General features: G+C 35.5%; 1 protein-coding gene across 1 annotated transcript in view; it reads right to left on the bottom strand.

Moving 5' to 3' along the window:
• The window catches only part of SESN3 (sestrin 3), a 70131-nt gene that overhangs the window by 48686 nt on the left and 1485 nt on the right, over positions 1-19960 (bottom strand). The gene's annotated exons all lie outside the window — the stretch shown is intronic.

Raw genomic sequence — 19960 nt, 5'->3', positions numbered from 1 at the left:
AAATCAATTGGAACAAATCTGCATAAGTGTCATGGCAGAATTAACAGCATGTTCCATTATGACACTACATCAGTGAAGCACAGCTCTCATTAAGACAGAAAGGAATACTAAAAAAGTTTATTATCCCTATGGACCAGATGACTCAAGACTATTTAATAAATAGATGTGAAATTGTTTTTATTTTTTTAAAAAAGTTAATTTGACAAAGTTCACAGGCAAGGTGAAGGCAATGAGAAAAACTCAAGTGTGGAAATTCTGCTTTTAATTGTCATATAGTTCATGATAAGTAATACTCTATAAATAAATACTTATTTTCCTTATGTCAAAGATTTAGCCATAATGAAAAAGAAAAGTAAAAACAAAACCAGGGTTAATTCAGGCAGTTTATAATTTGATTTGCATTATTTGAAGACCAAATCCACAGAAAAAGATCCCAATTTTATCAAGAAGAATGAGATGTTCTGATATCATTTGAGTGATAAAACAGGGTATATATCGCAGGTAACCAACAATTACTTTCTGTTGTATAGTTAAAGTATGTTTTTAAAAATATAATGACAAATCACATTTGCAAATTCCAAAGTTGGAATCAAGTAAACCAGCAACATTTCTATCACCCAAAAGTTTTTGTAATATTTATAAGAAATATAGCTAAGTTACTCATAGAAACACTAGATCAGTAGACGGTTCCCTCCCATGCTAGACAGAATAAAATCCAAATTATCTTAATATTTCTTCTGCTTTTAAAGGCTCTTAGAAGACAAAAACCAAATCTATTACCTCTCTTGAAAATGACTATATCCAACAACTCTCAATCAAGAAATGCAAACGTATTCACTTATATCAGAGTTTATAGATATATAAAGGGAAATTAAATAAAATCATCAGGGCACATGCATGAAAACTCCTGACAACTAGTAAACAAACATACACAAAAGCAGTTCACTTTTATTTACGAGATAGAAATGGGTGTAAAACATTGAATTTCTATATGCCTTCCTTTTATTTCTGGGTATTGAGAATTTCTATCTAGGTCGAGGGAAAGTAAACTTATAAGACAACAGTTGGAGGTGTGGTCATCATAGTTTTAAGCAAGTTAGCTTGTGTACCTGATCTCTTCATCTATGAAATGGGGTTAATAATTGTACCTACCTCATAGGGTCATATAGTGTAAAGCCTAAAATTAAGGCTCAATATTACGTGCTGCCTAGACATCTGACGAAATCAGGAAGACCTCAAATGGCTCAAACGCAAGTTCCTCTCCCCACTCTGCTCATGCAGATAAGGTCCCTTGGCAAAATAACCCTTCTTATCAAATGGACCAGGTGCAATTCCTGCTGATCTCTGAGTGGCAGGTTTCAGTTCCCCACCAGCCATGGAATTACTCAAGCAAGACAATCACAGATTCCCACAGGAACCAGGAGGTACCTCACTTTCTTGATACTACAAAACCTCCCTGCCATGGCCCCTGATTGCTCACTCCTGAGTGCAACCTCCCTATGACCTGTGTGGCATGTGGTGTTTTCTTTCCCTGGACTGTGGTATATGTAACTAATAAACTGTTGATCTCACCTGTCCAGTGTTGAGTGTTGCTTCTTTGGTGATCCCCATGACCCAAAGCTAGGAATCCCTTCCTCACTAATGGGGTGAATAAAAGGCTATTGAAACAGATAGTAAAAACATTATATGAGCTAATACCTGTCAAGCTCTTAAAACAGTGCCATATTATCTACTACATGTGTTTGCTATTATTAGAATTATGCAACACCAAGTTCATAAAGTTCAGTGTAACTAGTCAAAGTGTTTAAACATTATCTAACAAGTCAAAGAAAAGATTTATAGAGTAGACTGGATTTAGGAAACTATTAATTGACTCACAGTAGTCCCTTAATTCAATATTTTGCTCAACAGATGACCCAGACAATTAAAAATGGAAAACAAAATTAGAAAATAAAGCTACTTAAGTGAGAAACACTCATTTACAAAATAATTGGTTATAGATACTCTATAATGTGATGATCATTTTCAAGAATTAAAATTTAGATTTAAAAAAATCATTAAAAATGCAGGAAGTCATTAAGATCACATCACTCTGCCTTAAAAATAAGAACAAATATTTGATATTTAATACTTGATTAACTTTTTGTCGATACACTAGCATATTTGGGTGATTGAAGTTTTATTCATGCCTTCATAATTGTTAAAGATAAATAATAATCTATGATTATCTATAAAAAGCCAAAAGGGTATATGTTTTCCATTTTTACCTCGCTTCCTAATAATTTAGAAAAGATCTTCCTTTTCAACCACACAGTAAGCTCTCTAAAATCTAGGTCATATTCTATATAACTTTGTATTCTTCAAAAACCCTAGAACATAAATACCAATTAAGTAACTGTAAATTAAATTATTTCACAAATTAAGCATCTTTTCCTATCTTCAGGTCTTAATTGAAAACACCTCTAGATTAATATATAATGTTCAAATTACAGATTTGATACACTTCTGAAAATACAATAAGTCTCATCTACCATACAGTATAAAAGCAAAAGAATACAATTGCAGCTATCTTCTGAATTCTAAGTTAAAGAGAAAAAACTAGTTTTCTGATTAAATATTAGTAAGTACGTAAGGTTCCTAAAGGGAAATCCTGGAATGATTGCTATGATAACATAAAGGAATATGGTATAGAAACAGCTACGATACCTTCATTCATTTTCAGATTGTAAACATCTGTGTCTACATATCTGAGTTCTCATTAGCCACCTACACACACATTATTATTCCCTCGGCAGTTTATCTGTAGCTTCGATGGATATCTATTAAATGCATGAACTTTTGTTTTCATCTCAAGGCATCTTCAATTTACCATCTCACTTGGATTTGCTTTCAGCACTATCCTTCACTTAATTTGTTCTACTCTATTATTTCAAAATGCTAAGAGCTCTTAACATTTTTATAAACTACATATTTATTGTTAAAACAAACAAAAGGCAATGAAGAGAAACAGATGGTAAAAATAATTTCCAGTAACCTCACCACCCAGAAACAAATACTATTTATTTTGGAGTCTCTCCTTCTGTATTATCTTTTTATTTTTTTTAAAAAAAGGAGAAACCTAATATCCTTAAAAAAGGTTTATTTTTTTCTACCCAATAACCTATTATGGACATCAGTTCACATCAACACATAGATCTACATCCCGAGAGTTGTCTAGTGCTCCACTGTATTTATGTCACATAATTTGTTTAATCAATTCCCTTGTTAATGGTAACATCAGAGTATTAAGTTTTTACTGATGATACTTTTAAGTTGAGAGATGATTCAACTGGAAATTAACCCCATACTAAGATAAGGCTTAGTCCAGGAGGAAATGAATACAGAAAAGAAAAGGACAAAAGAAGATTACAAAGGATAATGTGGTCTTACTCTTTAGCCTCTAATATACAGCACACTCCTGACATTTACGGAAGGCTAGGTGGCCCAACAATGAGAACTACAGGACTTTACCTCTTAAGTGGGTGTGGATGCAAGAGGCAACAAGGGAGGCAGTTGCCAGGGAAGTCTTTTAACAGGAGAAGTAATGCACAGATCCCCAATTGCAGGAACCAGTTAGAAAAAGATGGCAGAAATTGTTAAGCTTTTATTTTTAATCTTGTCATTGTTTCCAGTGTTTCAGAGATAATTCTGTTTAACTATAATCAAGAATGGCCCATAATTTAGTCAGTATTTTTATTCCTTATGAGAATAAAATTACAGCCAGACATAGGCAACCCTTTTTTCTCAGGGACCCAATTCTAATCTTATATCTGAGCTCCTCAAATTTTCTATTAATCTGAAGACAACAATTATCACTCATTAATTAAGGGAAGGAATTGTTGTATAGCATTTTGAAATACTCAGACAAAAAGTGCTATGTAAAAAAAGATGTGTTATGCTAGCTTAATCAGTCATGCAATAACTGACAGGAAATAGTCTCATACCTTAGTTTTGCTGTACTGCTATTTTAGACCATGAAAATGCCTTTTAAAATTTCCTTTTTTATAAGTCTCAAAGTCAAAAGCTGACTGCCCATTGCCATGGAGACAGTTCTATTTAAGGTACTACATTAGTCCTTTCCTTACAGAAGGAGGATAAAAAAGTGGTCAATAAAAAAGCATCGATCTTCATGGTTTAGAATTAAGTCACTAAAAATGCTTCTTGGGCAGCCAACACATAAGAGAAATTTGGGAGTCGGGTAGGAGGGGGCAATTTAATACAGCCCATTATTTTTCCTAAGGGCAACACAGGTTAAATTTTAGTACTAAGGTAGAGACAATATGAAGAAAACTCCCATTACCTCAAAATTAGATGCAACAAAATAAAAGTACTTATATTCACTATCCTAGATGAACTGCAACTAACTGGAACTATCTTTCCTTTCCAAAGAGCAATCTTTTATCTTTTTATCTAGGGCCCATGTGTAATATACATTCCTTAAGTTTGTTTATTTTAATTTTCAGGCTTCCTGACATCCCATTTGTAATTGAAGGGTAAGCTACTAGTTTACAGTAAAAAAGAATACTCATAATTTATATACATATTTAATCTTATCTAAGAAACTCAAAATAGTTTAAAAAAGACAATGTGGCAATTCTAAATCTGTCTTTAAGACACATATTCATTTATCCTTCTATTTAAGAAAAAAATGTCTAAGATAATTTATTTTCCATGAAAACTTAAAACATCAATCTTCCTTGCAATAAAAGTCACCTAAGATGATAAAACCCATCAGAGTCTACCAGTGTTAGTGCTAAAACACCTATTTTTATGTAGACAAGCAATTCTAGGAGATATTTTCACTTGATTTCAGTCATAAACAAGTTTCCAAAACCCATCTCTTTTTTTCTTTAAGCTGAAGTTCAGAATCTAGCAACAATATAATGACATATTTTTCTCAAGGTAAGAGCAAATTGTACCTGAAAGTCTCAAATATGTATTTTTAAAACAGGCAAAAGAAATCTTCCTGATTCTAGAGTTGGTACTTGCCATTATTATCTCTAAAGAGTAGAGCTTTAGAATCAATTTAATTGGAAACAATTTCCTCCTTTACCATATTTCTCAAATAATTGATAATGCAAACTGAACATAATATGGATGTATAAATTTTGATTTGTAGAAGTATTTAGAGAAGAATCCTAGACTAGTAATTTTCTTTCTTTTTTTTTTTTTGCGGTACGCGGGCCTCTCACTGTTGTGGCCTCTCCCTTTGCGAGCACAGGCTCCAGACGCGCAGGCTCAGCGGCCATGGCTCACGGGCCCAGCCGCTCCGCGGCATGTGGGATCTTCCCAGACCAGGGCCCGAACACGCGTCCCCTGCATCGGCAGGCGCACTCTCAACCACTGAGCCACCAGGGAAGCCCGACTAGTAATTTTCAATCCGTAGAGTGCATCTGTATCACCTGGGGGGCTTATTCAAATACAGATTGATGGGTCCCACCCCAGAATTTCCGATTCAGCGGGTCTGGGATGGGGTCCAGGAATTTGCACTTCTAATGAAGTCCCAGGTGATGCTGATGCTGCTAGCCCCAGGACCACACTTCAGGAACCATTGTCCTAGACCTTAAACTCCTTAGACTAGAGAATTGTTATTCCTTGTTAATAAATTACTTCAATCTTTCCCAAAATGAACCATTTTAAAGAAAACAATAACTTCAGTCCCTCGGGGAAAACAGTAAATCATAGCAATTTGGAAAGGCTATTAATTCAATCAAGACTATGTTAATTCCTAAAAAATTTGCTATCTAGTGGTTGGATAACTGCTGTGAGGTTACAATGACATTCAGGAAAATAAACCCCTGACGAGCAATAAATGGCTTGTGTCCCCTGTGAATCCTTGAAAAACAAGTATCTACCATTAAATTGTGCAGAGGAACTTAGTACTTGAATGTAAATTTTTCTTAGAAATAACTGTAAATCAATTATGACAATTACATATGCTCCAGAAAGTGTATATGTATCGAGTTTCTATGAGTCCCATCTAGCTTTTCCATTGACTTATATCTTCATTTTTAGAAATCCTTGATCTTGGATTGATTGATCCAAAACTGACAGCACATTATGTTTTAGATTTCAAGTGCTCTACAGCTCTGTCAGATAGTTAATTACCCATAAACACTAAAATGCATTAAAATGACTATAAAGATAGAATAAAAGGAAATGGCCTTTTATAGTAACAATGCATTCCTCTCATTTTTTATGGTCATGAAATGCATACCTGTCACTAAGAAAAGTGATGGATAAGTTAGGAGATCTAGAGGACAAATTACTTCATTTTCATGACATCAGAGTACCTTTCATGAAAGGTAACACAGTGGTTTGTTAAATGCTAAAATTAATAAATGCACACTGCTATACAGGTTCAAATTTTACTGGCACTCTAAAAGATGCAACACCCTGTAGCACATTGATGGCAGGAACCTGAGTTAGTTTCTTACTCAGTAAGAAATTGTTTCTTAAAAATATCTGAAGTTAAATAAACTTATCATCCAGGTATTCATTAATTATCAAATATTTCCATTTGCCATTGTGACAAATACGTTCTCTGCAATAGCTTTGATCCAAATCATTAGTAAAGGAAACAATAGAAAAACACATAGATGTCATGTACTTACCTTGAGAAGTTTAACATCAATTAAAAGTAAAATGTGTTCCATTAATATCTGCTGCTTAGACATTATGGAAATTTGTTTTTTTAAACCAAGTGCAACAGATTGGTGATTGCTTCATAAGACAGAAGAACAAGAATGATCATCCGTATCAATACATGGGTTATGTACGTTTAGTTCTCCCATATATAATCATAACCATATGCAATCATAACAAGAGTTGGTCAGTAGAACTCCCTACCAGATATAGTTTGGAGGACACATTATTAAAATGCATAGTTACAGATCTTCATTTCAATGAAAATTCTGAGTGACTGACTAGGTTTGAATCTTGCACATTGCACTAGCTGTGTCATTGCTCTGGGTATCATTAGATCTCAAGCATGGAAAATATCATATACGGGGCTTCCCTGCTGGCATAGTGGTTGAGAATCCGCTTGCCGATGCAGGCGACACAGGTTCGTGCCCCGGTCCGGGAGGATCCCACATGCTGCGGAACGGCTGGGCCCGTGAGCCGCGGCCGCTGAGCCTGTGCGTCCTGAGCTTGTGCTCCGCAACGGGAGAGGCCACAACAGTGAGAGGCTCCCGTACCACACACACAAAAAAATCATATACGGATGCTTTTACAAATGGGGACCTGGATAAATGGTGCCATATTATATTCACTGATTAAATGCTCAGTGTGAAATTTTTAAAGCTCATTTCCATAAAAAGTATTTTGAATAGCTAATGGTTTTCCAGGTTTAAATTATTGATAGCCATCACTTCTACTCACCAGAAAGGGGTTTGTTTCCAAGGAATTATCCTCCCTTCACACACACCCTCCAACACCAACATTCACGTATCTCTGCATTCAGGTACTACTCTTGTCAGCTCTGGAACATGTTTTCATTTCACCTAATGTTCTTGAGTGCCGCTATGTGAATGTTGGTTGAGGAAGGTAGATAAGGAATTAGGACTTTAATAGAACAAGACAGAGTTCAACACTTTAAAATTATTTACTATAAAAACTACAATGCCTGTTGCACTGCCAATCTGTAGTCATAAGGAATGTCTATGGAACTACTGTATATTCTCTTCATGTGAGACCTCAGAGATAATATGAGTAACAGAGCTCTGTGATACTAACACGGGGACTCTGGCCAGCACAAAAACAGATTCTTAAGTGATTAGTTGTGCACTGTGACATATCAATCCAAACAACTCATATTAGGTTTTGGAAAACTCTCGAAATGTAACCTTAATTAAAATGTTAGCCTCTTGGGGGCTTCCCTGGTGGCGCAGAGGTTGTGAGTCCGCCTGCCGATGCAGGGGACACAGGTTCGTGCCCCGGTCCGGGAGGATCCCACATGCCGCAGAGCGGCTGAGCCCGTGAGCCGCGGCCGCTGAGCTTGTGCGTCCTGAGCTTGTGCTCTGCAACGGGAGAGGCCACAACAGTGAGAGGCTCCCGTACCAAAAAAAAAAAAAAAAAAAAAAAGTTAAGCCTCTGTAATACTAACGGCACTTCCACTGAACTCAAACAAGGTGTGACAATCTCAAAAGAGGTAAAAAACACTCTGTTTATAGGTGCTAAATGACCTGACAAATGTGCTTTCAAGTATATTCAGTATCTACAGACTTTTAAAGTTTTACTTTGGATCCATCCAAATTACATGCTATCTATCCAGGTACTAAACAGGCAGGTCATTCCAGTTAGATGTTTTTACAAATGGTAATGTTTATTACATAGTTGGCTTTTGATTAATTTTGTACACCAATGAAAGTAGATAGAATTACATAGAAAAAACTTTTTAATAGGTCTATCAGAAAGGTCACCTAACCGAGGTCTCTGATGCAAAATGCCTTGCACTGCTTCTATACCAAGAGGTCAGCAAACTTCTGACTGCTGGCTAAATCTGGCCTGCCACCTCTTTTTCTGTTGCTTGAGAGCTAAGAATGGGTTTTATATTTTTAAATGACTGAAAAAAAAGATCAAAAGCATGTCCATGACATGTGAAAATTATACAAAATTATAATTTCAGGACCCCTAAATAAAGTTGTATTGGAATAAAACTGAATCCATTCTTTAATGAATTGTCTATGGCTGGTTTCACAATACAGAGGCAGAAGTGAGTAGCTGTTACGGAGACAGCTACTTAGCCCTTACTTTGGGCCAGCAAGCCTAAAATACCTACTATCTACCCCTTTATAGAAACAGTTGCCAAACATGATCTATACTATCTGCCAAGGGAGGGGCATAATCTTGAAGATCTCTTTGTGAGATCTAGGTGTGTGTTGCAACTCATCCCATTGCTTAGGCAAGAACCCTGATGTCCTCACTTGGTGTTCTTTCTGCGTCTAACAGGCAGGGGCACTTCATGTCTGTTGAATGAATAAATGAAAGACATTCACAAAGTTTGTGAGTGGTTTATAAATGTTTACAGCCTTTACATTTCTTGTCTGATTAAGAATATGAAAGCCATTAAAGGGTGATAGCATTGAGACACAGAATGAGAGTAAAACGGCAATCCATATATTTTTACCAAAAAAGGAAAATTGTTTCTACAATCCTATTTACTAAAATATATATTTCCCCTCATTTTTTTTTTTTTTTTCTTTGTGGTACGTGGACCTCTCACTGTTGTGGCCTCTTCCGTTGCGGAGCACAGGCTCTGGACGCGCAGGCTTAGCGGCCACGGCTCACGGGCCCAACCGCTCTGCGGCATGTGGGATTTTCCCGGACCGGGGCACGAACCCGTGTCCCCTGCATCGGCAGGTGGATTCTCAACCACTGCGCCACCAGGGAAGCCCTCCCCTCATTTTTAAGGGCACTAAATATTAAATAGGTCCCTTGCATAGTCAAAAGAATACTTATAAGTTCATGTTAATCTTGGGTGCTCAATAATCAATGTACTTTGTATAAAGAATATTAGAACCTAGACCTTGTAGTCATTTTAATAGTTGTACAATATAAAACAATTGATATCTCACAAGATTAACTATATGTCGTACTTAAAAAAAAATAAAACTATAACACAAATAGGATTCCACACTCCATCTGAGAATTCATTAATTTCAAGTAATATATTATACAAAAAAGCTTTGATAAAAGAATTTGAGGATCACTTGGGGTTTAGTGCTAAGGTACCTTTAGCTTAGGTGATTTTTGTTTTGTTTTAATTCTTTTTGAGTGGAGTAAATTTGCTGGGCTAATTTGTTTTCCTTATTAATTTATACCAAAAGAATTAAGATACACATGTTAAATTCCTAATTTCAAATAAAAAGGAAACTTGCTGGGGAGTTAAAATTGATTATTTTTTTCATTTATATTACCTTAACGACAACAATGGGTAGTAGAAACAGCTTAAAATGCACCATTCTGGACTAGAGTCTTACTGAGCACAAAGTGAACAAAGATAGGCCAGCTTGATATTGGCCCTTGGTTATCTCAACATCCTGATTATCATCCAATTTTTATCCCTTCCATCAACTCCTACTGGAATATTGGATGAAACTGCAGTCTTCCTATTAGACACAACAACCAATAACCAAACATATCCTCAGAGTGAACATATTAAAAAATATTTTTTGTCAAAATCATTACCCTTCTTAGTGTTAAGCATACAAATTAGGAAAGATAGCTCCAGTGAAACAGTTACTTACGATTTCACAATGTATCTTCCCCTGGAAACAATGTTATACCTAGTAGTTAGGTTTCCAGCCTAATCAGTAAATGGCTATTTAAAATACTAGTTACATTAATAGTACTGCAGAACCTAACTAGATATCTTAACTGTGTTTCTACAGAAAACTCTCAAGAGTTCCAATTAACAAAGAGGAAAACCACATCTTCCCACAAATCTCTCTCCCTTTGTAAGACAAAAAACTCTTCTGTAGACACAGTATTGTAGGGGTGTCGGTAGGGGAAGGCCAGTGGAAGGATGAAGTCCCAGGGTTTCTTCGTTTTCTTTCATCATCATTGTTGCCTTAACACACGAAGACAAAATGAATAGTGGAGGGACTTCCCTGGTGGCACAGTGGTTAAGAATCTGACTGCCAATGCAGGGGACACGGGTTCGATCCCTGGTCCAGGAAGATCCCACATGCCATGGAGCAACTAAGCCCGTGTGCCACAACTACTGAGCCTGTGCTCTAGAGCCTGCGAGCCACAACTACTGAGACCACGTGCTGCAACTACTGAAGCTCACATGCCTAGAGCTCATGCTCCACAACAAGAGAAGCTGCTGCTGAGAAGCCGCACACCTCAATGAAGAGTAGCCCCCACTCACCTCAACTAGAGAACCACCACACACAGTGACGAAGACCCAACGCAGCCAAAAATAAAAATTAATTAATTAAATAAAATGAATAGTGGAAATAATCATTCATGCTACTTCTTATCTTCATAAATTAACTCTTTGTTACTGAAAAAAAAATTTACCAAAAAGTGAGAATGTTTCCTAGAGGTCCTCTTTATGAGACACAATATGTAAAATGTTTCTAGACAGTGTTGTTGGTCACTGACATTATAGCAGTATTGAATGAATCAATGTTATTGAACTAATGTATGGCTAGTTGGCAAAAGGAGTCTGTCAAAGTTTGCTGGGAAATTAGGAAAAATATATCCTGGGATAAGAATGGTCACAAAATTAACAATAGATTTACATAGATAAAACAATGAACTAGATAGGTCAAAACCGTTCAATGAGAACTTCAATTTGATTCTCATTGATTTAATCTTATAATGAGAAAAAATTACATTTTTCATGTAAAATTAAAGTAGTAGAAAATATCTGAACTTGAAATCACTATTAACCTCAAGTAATCAAGTCCTATTGTTTCATTAATTTTACATTTTCTGAATCTTGTACATAAAGAAAACACGTGGAGTACAAGGGAATGCAGTGTTTATAGCTGTATAAAGAGCCAGGCTTTGGAGTTAGACTCGTTTTAAATCCTGAGTCTGCCACTTATTGGCACTATGATTTTAAGCAAGTAACTAAGGCTCTCTGAGTTGTAGTTTCTTCATCCATAAAGTGTGAATAATAATTCTTTATAGGTTTGTTGTGATGATTAAATATAATAATACACATGTAGGGCCTGAATACTTAGCACGGTCCATGGCACATAGGTGGTATTCAATAGAAGCTACTATTGTTATTGACATTATAAAATGCATTTCAAAACTAAGAGTTACAGTCTCAGATAATTACCATAATCTTCCACAAAATCCAGTTTTAGTTACCTGTGAGATAAATTTGACATTTCTAATTCTGCATATATCTAAAAAAAAGAGAGATTTCATTTCTTCAACGGCCTAGTTCCATCTTTGCAATATAAGAAGATGTAAAAATAAAATATATATCTAGAAATGAGAACATATACCTGCAGTACAAGTAGCTATTAATTAGTAGAGAATAACATGGCCCTAGTCAGCCAGTTTTACACTTGGTCATACTTACGCATATGCTATGTTTAATACATTCTTTGTGAAACATAGATAAAATGGCTGTCATACCTTAATAGCTTTGAGCAGCAAAATGCAACCCACCACTGAATAACCCATAATACTCATGTGTCCCTTAGGGGGGCAGTCAGTATTCTGGCCCATAGACCAATAAATAACTTCTGGGAGGATCTAAAAAGTAAAGGCTAGCTAAGAGGTAGTCCAGGCCTATGAAGAATTCTCTGGTTAACAGTTACCAAGGGTGATCTCCTTGGTGACCAAAGAGATCACAGCTCGCTTGGGAATATTCCAAAGTAAAAGACTTGGGGGAGGTAGAAGAGGGAAAGGCTTAGCCAGAATTCTCTGGTGAAACAAACCTCAGGAGGAGACCTGCAGAGAAATTGAGGTTTAAAGGTTACTCCTTTAAAGTAGCCTTCCCTTAGAGAACTCCAGCAGATTCCAGGAGATGAAGCATGTGTCCCTATCAAAGCAATGGCCATTTTACATTTCTGAGAGAGACCAACTGCTAAGGCCAGTGTCCTGATCCTCTTAGTGAAGTAACATTCTTGCTGTCTATCAGAACTCCCTCCAAAAAGTGGTATGATATTTAATCGAAACATTCTCATGGTCACAAAGATGAAAAAATAATTTTTGTTATTAAACTTCTCAAAGTGTTCAGATAAATCTTATCAATAAAGAGGACAAAATATGGCTATAAAGAACAGACAAATCTTGGAAAGTGAGAAAAGAGTTGTCATTTTCTTAGCTACATTATACTGTATTCAATATAAATGTACTGCCAATATTTGCTAAAAATAAACTTTCCATTAACCTGATCCCAAATAAGAGGCAACCTAGTAGGGGAAAGATATATATAAGTTTTAATTATAATACAACATGCAAAGTGCAATAAATGCAGTATACTAGAGTAGCATGGCAGTCAAGAAGACAGAAGAAAAAAAATTTGAAGATTAGGAAAGACTTTTTAGAGATGTCACAGGTGTTAAGAAAAATTTTGAACAATAGAAATTCTACATATTAACTGTAGGTTTAGATGGCATACGATAGATATTTTCAAATAGTTTGTACATCTACTTATACATTTAACGTAACTGTTAACACAATACATGATTAAATGTTTTGGCTTGGCAACGTATGTACTGTGTATTGTGAATTCCACCTCCTCCCTCTATCCCCACTCCTACCACAGAGATGTCTAATGGACAGGTCAGCTACTGGTAGTCATTCATAGGTCTCACCAGATGTAATCAGATAGATCCTTATGCCCATGCCTTCAACACCACACTGAATTACAGGTAGTTGTTGGCTGCCATAGCTTTGTGTACAGGGTAACGCCCCCCTCCCAACCACACAGACACATATACACACACACACACACACAAAGTGGAAAATGCCCTATACCTTAGAGGGCTGCAATATTTAGGGACTTCCACATTCAGAGTGGTCCTATCTCCTGTCTACAGTTGTGGTTTTCTTGTTCTTTATTGAAACAAACTAGTTATCAGTAGTCTACATTGATACTCCTCTTTCTTCTGATTTTTGTCCCTTCTTCTGTTGCTTCTCCCACACTTCTCAGCTTTCAAGAAAAAAAGGCTAACCTTGCTACTCAGGGCCTTTCTTTCCTTTTCATCCAAGAACCAACCAATTAGAGCACAATGGACATAATCTTTGGATCTGACCATTCTTTAGTTGTTGCATAGTAAGTACTAAGGAGAGCATTCCTTTAGAGCCAAAGAGCTTTGTTTTTGTCCATCCCTGGTTTCTACCAGGTAAAGGGATGCTCACAAAACTTACAGAAAGATATCTCTAGCTAGTCTAAGTCTTACTACAGCTCTTACTCCACTATTGGGTTACATCCCAATAAATCCATCATAAGTCAAAAATATCCTAGGTCAAAAATGCATTTAATACACCTAGCCTACCTTAAATGTGCTCAGAACAATTACATTAGCCTACAGTTGGGCAAAATCAGCTAACACAAAGCCTATTTTATAATAAAGTGTTGAATACATCATGGAACTTATTGTATACTGTACTGAAGGTGAAAAACAGAATGGTTGTATGTGTCTGGAATGGTTGTAAGTGAATTGGCTGTTTACCTTCATGATCACATGGCAGACCAGGAGCTCCACTTGTTACTGCTGCCCAGCATCACAAGAGAGCATCATAAAGCACATCACTGGCCCAGGAAAAGATCGAAATTCAAAATTCAAAGATACAGTTTCTACTGAAAGTCTATCACCTTTGCACCACCATAAAGTCAAAAAATTGTAAGTCGAACCTTCCTCAATCAAGGACCATCTGTACTGTGGTACTAGAGAAGCTTCTAAGATGTCACTGGAAAGTGCTAGGCAGCATCTGCAAGTGATCCCCACATAGAACAGAGATGACTGGCGTTGGGTTTATCTACATTTTCTGCCTGTGATATTAGCCTTTTATTACCCCCATAGACACTCTAGAGAATTACATGTATACGCAACATACACTGCTGTCAGGATCTCTGGCTCAGTTCTCAAATGTTTTGGTCCTGGAACTCCAAAGAGGACCTCCTCTTGAGGTCCCCAAAGAGCTTCTGTTTATGTGTGTGTTATAACTGTCAATATTTACTGTTGGATTTAGTGTAGAAGTTAAAACAGAAATTTTTTGAATGTCTATTAATTCATTTAAAATAATAACAAATCCACTACATGTTATCATGGCACATGTTTTTTATAAAAATAATTTTATTTTTCAACAAAAGAAATAGAAGAGATTTACATTTTTGCAAATCTCTTCAATGTCTGTTTAATGTAAGACAGCTGGATTTCATATCTGCTTCTGTATTCAATCTGTTGTGATAGGTTTTGATTGAAGGTATGGAAGGAAAATCTGGCCTCACACAGATATTTAGTTGGACAATGCAAGAGATAATTGTGAATATTCTGCTTTGATACTACACCAAAACTTGACAAGTAGAGCTTCTGAAAGGTGAGTCACAATGTGGAATCTGAAGCCCAATCAGGAAACTTAACTTTCTATATTATATTAAAATTCATTTGTCTATGTTGTATTTTGAATGGATTTTTTACCCATGCATGATTTTGATAAACAGTTTCTCAAAAATGAGTCAAGTGATCCTGAAAATTCAAGGAAAACAACTGACAATATTCATTGGCAGTGGTAAAAAAGAATGGTCAGATGGCAAAGATTATGTCCATTGTACTCTAATTGGTTGGTTCTGAGCTGAAAAGGCAAGAAAGGTCCTGAGTAGCAATGTCTTCATGCATTGGTCATTTAAAAGATACTGGCTCATTGAGTCATGCAGATCTTCCAAACGCTGACACATTTTGTAATATAATATACTATAAAAAAATCACACCCATTAATCACCCTTGCTCCTAAAAGGAGAACCTTTAAGAACTGGGAAGCTTTCAGGCTAATGGTGACAGATATACATTTTACAAAATTTGAATTATTCCTTGAAAGCTTGAATTTTATCACTGGCAATAAATATTGTCAGTGTTTTTCCTTAAAATTTCAGGGTCACATTACTCAATCCTAAGAAAATTGTTATCAAATACTCAAGTTTGACAAACCAAAGTTTGCCTAACAGGTGTTCTTTTAAGTAAAAATGGGGTTCATTTTAAAAGTGGCTAGTTTAGCCTGCAACTAAAACAACTGCACAGATTCTTTCCCTAGAGACAACCAGATTGCTGTGCAGTAGAAGCACATAGTATAGCTCTCATCACTCAAGGTCAGGATTTAACAAAATTTAACGGTGATTATTGTTTGGTGCCACTACCTTGAGTTACACTAAGGGCCAGCAGAGTTTTACCTCCACTGCTTTTGCACAGTGAAAAAAGAAATAAAGTCTTGTATGATCATGAAAATAGTTTTAACCTCCCAGGCCCGCTGAAATGGTCTTAGATACTCCCAGGGTCTGAAGATCATATTTGAGAACTGTGCTTTACCTCATTAAAGAATTAACCAAACTACTGTTAAAGAGATAATAAAAATAGCCAGCTAACTCTTCTCCTTCCTCTCCAGTTGATCTGCAATAATGTGTCAAAGAGTGGCTAAAAGTCACATTTCCAACTAATATTACCTGGAGAGTTTTAGGTACCTATAGGCATTCCTATGCTGATGCTGGGGGGTGGGGGGGATGGATATTCCCTGATGGCCTCAATACTACAGGGGACAATTAGAATGTAGTTTTTAGCTTATTACAGAGGTGGTATTAAGAATTAAATGGACTTCATATGAGTTGTATGACAGAGTCCATGCCTTTAAAATTTTCTCAGTTTATGAGAATCAACTGATAATGTGAAAGCACTGTAAAAACTGTGAAGGTCTACCCAAACAGAAGTTATAAACCAGTCTCTTCAAAGGGGAAAAAGAGGATGAACAGATCGGGAGAAAAAGATTGAGACATGTTTTTACTTCCAAGCTCTTCTCCTAAATTAAAATAATTAAACATTCTTTGCTTTACCCTAGATTTGCCCCTACTTCTATTAAGCACAATCATCCTTAACTTTTAGTCTTTTCAAACTTAATACCAAAATCCCTCATCTGCTGAGGTGTCCAAAAGGCAATTTTATTTTATTTAATTATTTGAAATGTCAAAAGCAATGCACTGGATTACTATTTAAGAAGGGGGAGGGGTATAATATGCAAATAAAAATCAGCATGTTGATCACTAATTAAAAGCATAATATCTTTACCTCTCACATACAGGCAATAATTAGACAAGACAAAAAAGTGAAGACTAACCAAATTACTCCGTATGTATTGAAATATATTGCCACAACACACAAAGGACCTATTCTAGGAATAGGGAAAATACATAGACTTGTCTTTCTTATATCTGTAGTTGTACCTATGGTTTACAAAGTACTTTAACACATATTACCTCTCTCCAGCTATGCAGCAACCTGCAAGGCAAGTAGAAATGATGTACATTTTACAGAGAAAACTAGGCTTCAAGAAGTTAACTAACTTGCCCGAAATTCAAAGACCTATCAAAGACCTAATGTTATGAGCATATCTTGTGACTCCCAGTATCACTACATTTGCAGTTATAGTTTAGCAGTTTATTTATTTGGTGGTGGGGAGGTTATAGAAGAAGTAGAATCCCTTTACAAATGAAACCTTACATTGAATCTGAACTATGAAACACATAAATACACAAAAGCATTTTTATAAATGTTTTAGTTATAAATGAACAATTACTGATAAGTTTTTCTCACAAATGAAAATTGAACATGAGTAGATATGCACAGGAAGGAAGTTTTTATAAAGGCCAGTGCCTTCATAATCAATGACAATCTTTCTGATCAATGTCTTATTAACAAAAATGTTCCAATATATGTACAAAGGGAGCAGAATAAATTTTAATTCAAGGCCTGCACAAGAATAGTCTTGTAACAAAAGATTTTTGGGTGGTTGTATTTTTAAATTATAATTTTTAAAAGTACTTAAAATTTAATCCAACTCAAGTATTTTTGAACACAAGCATCTTAGGGCTCCATAAAAAGCAGTTTGAAAGCCACTGCATAATGGCTTGCTGTCATAAATTCACTGCTTGGTCTCGTTCTAGTTCATTTTCAGATAAAACTAAATAAAAAACTACTTTTGACAATCAAAAATATGTACATAAGAAACCTGATTAACCAAAGAAAAATACAGCTACTCATCCACAGTCAAAGCAATACCATTCTTTTGGTTGAACCATATATAACTGCTATTAACTGACGATTTTGACTATAAAAATGAGGTTCATATGGCTTAAACTAATATTTCCCATTTTATTTTCCCAGTCTCTTCACTCATCAAAAAGTTGTCAAAATAAGCGATCATATAAGCAAAGGGGAAAAAGTGCAATATCCAACAAAGATAAATCACTGGAACTACCTAAACATATTAAGAATTATAAAATGGTAAATCCTCTAACTTAAAGTGCAGAGTTTTATTCACTTCAGTAGCACTAACTGCTCAATACTCAAAATACATCGTAATATGCACCCTTTTATTTATTGGAAGACGAGGGGACTGAGAGTTACCTACCTGTCTTAATGCAGTTTGGCACTCCACTTTGAAATTTATCTAGTTGTCAGTGGAATTTCTTCAAGTAAAATGTATTACACTTCACAACTCATTAACTTTTCCAAAGTAAATAGAAGCATTTCCTCTTTTATTAAAACATTTATTGAATTATTTTTGATAACAGAGCAAGTTAGAATAAGTAGGAGTTATAGATTTGAGGAGAGTTTTGTTTGTTCATTTCTTTCCCTATGTGGTTTACCTCTCCATTCTGTTTACTGACCTAAGGTTACCAAATTAGGTATATTTAATACATGAAGAAGTCTCTTTTTTTTGGAAGATGCTGAATCAAAATTATGAAGGTACTTCTAAGAATAAATGTAATTCTCATACAATATACAATTAAATTTTCAGATGTTGGGTTGAACCAAATTATTTTCTTTGAAGGTGAATTCAGTTCTTTTTGAAGTTCCCCCCAAATTCAATACATTGCAACAAATTAAGCCACTTACAGAAAAAGGTGTCATGCCACATAAATAAAGGTGACTCTTCCCCCATCATTAATGGAGATTATAACAGCAAAGAGTAATTCACACTGGATGTGCATGATTTTCATTCTTCCATCATGAAATACACTGAACTAAAATTCAAAATGCTGTGACTCACATGGTTATTGCTGAACACTTTATTAAGTGGAAAACACAAGATAAATCCAGAGAATCCCATTTTGAGCGTTATAGATGAATTTTGCTTAGAGTTATATACTTTCTATCAAAAAGAAAACCATTTCTTTATTAGAAAACTCTTACATGCTATTTTTAGAATGATGAAGAACTTAAAATACTAATTGATATCTTTTAAGAGCACTTAAGGCACTCTTTAAAAGCTACAAATGTTTGCCAAGTCATGCCATAACTGGCTCAAACAATCTCATTTCCATCTAAAGTTATTTCATGCTACTGCATGAATCAATATTAAATACCTTGGAGTTACTAAAAACTGGGAATTAGCAGAGGTGTGCATAGCAATTATAAGATATGAAAATGGTGAATATCCATTTTCCATATACTACCTCTGTCTTTTAATAATAGCTAGAAATGAGGATGTTCTTTCTAGGTAAATAGAAATAGTTTCTTAAAAGCTAAGAGAAAGATATAAAGATGTCTTGAAAGCTAGCAAAGGGTCATGGATCCACAGTCATGGTTCTCTCAAAAGAAAAATAGATTTTGAAACTTAATACTACCTCCAAAAATTTAATTAGTCCACCAAATTGCCAGACCCATTAAAAAAAATCCAAGTCAATACAGCTCGTTTTCCCCTTATTCAGTTAAAAAAAAATTAGCTGTTTTTTTAAACCAGGCTTTAGTTTAATCAAATATGTCTCAACAACACTTTTTTTTTCATGTTAAAGACATAACATCACTTTTAAAGTTGGAAAATCATCATCATCTTTTTTTAAAAAGCTAAGTTCAGATGCCATCTGGCCCAGAAGTGAAAGAGTTAACATTCAACTAAGCTGCTCTGCGCTTCTGATCCATTACATTTCTCACGAGCTGCCCTACAATGAGCTGAGCAAGTATCAACTGTAATTTGATCCCAGAGTTTATGGAAAAAAATAACTGCACATACTCAACATGCACATTTAATAAAAATCTGTTTCAAGAAAAACATATCCGATAAACACAATTTAAGGCATATTTCACTGTTTGATTAACTTCAAATATGCAACCCCTTTGCTTTCTTCATGCTCTCAAATAAAATGGGGTGGGGGGAAGCAGCAGCCCTACTGCAGGGAAAAGAGGCTTGAAAAACAACTTTGATTGGCACTTGGCCTGACCCACAGAGGAAG

The sequence above is a fragment of the Kogia breviceps genome, chromosome 7 (genome assembly GCF_026419965.1).
Source record: "Kogia breviceps isolate mKogBre1 chromosome 7, mKogBre1 haplotype 1, whole genome shotgun sequence".
Lineage (NCBI taxonomy): Eukaryota > Metazoa > Chordata > Mammalia > Artiodactyla > Physeteridae > Kogia > Kogia breviceps.
Note: the sequence above shows the minus strand (reverse complement) of the source record. Positions and strands in the feature narration are given on the sequence as shown.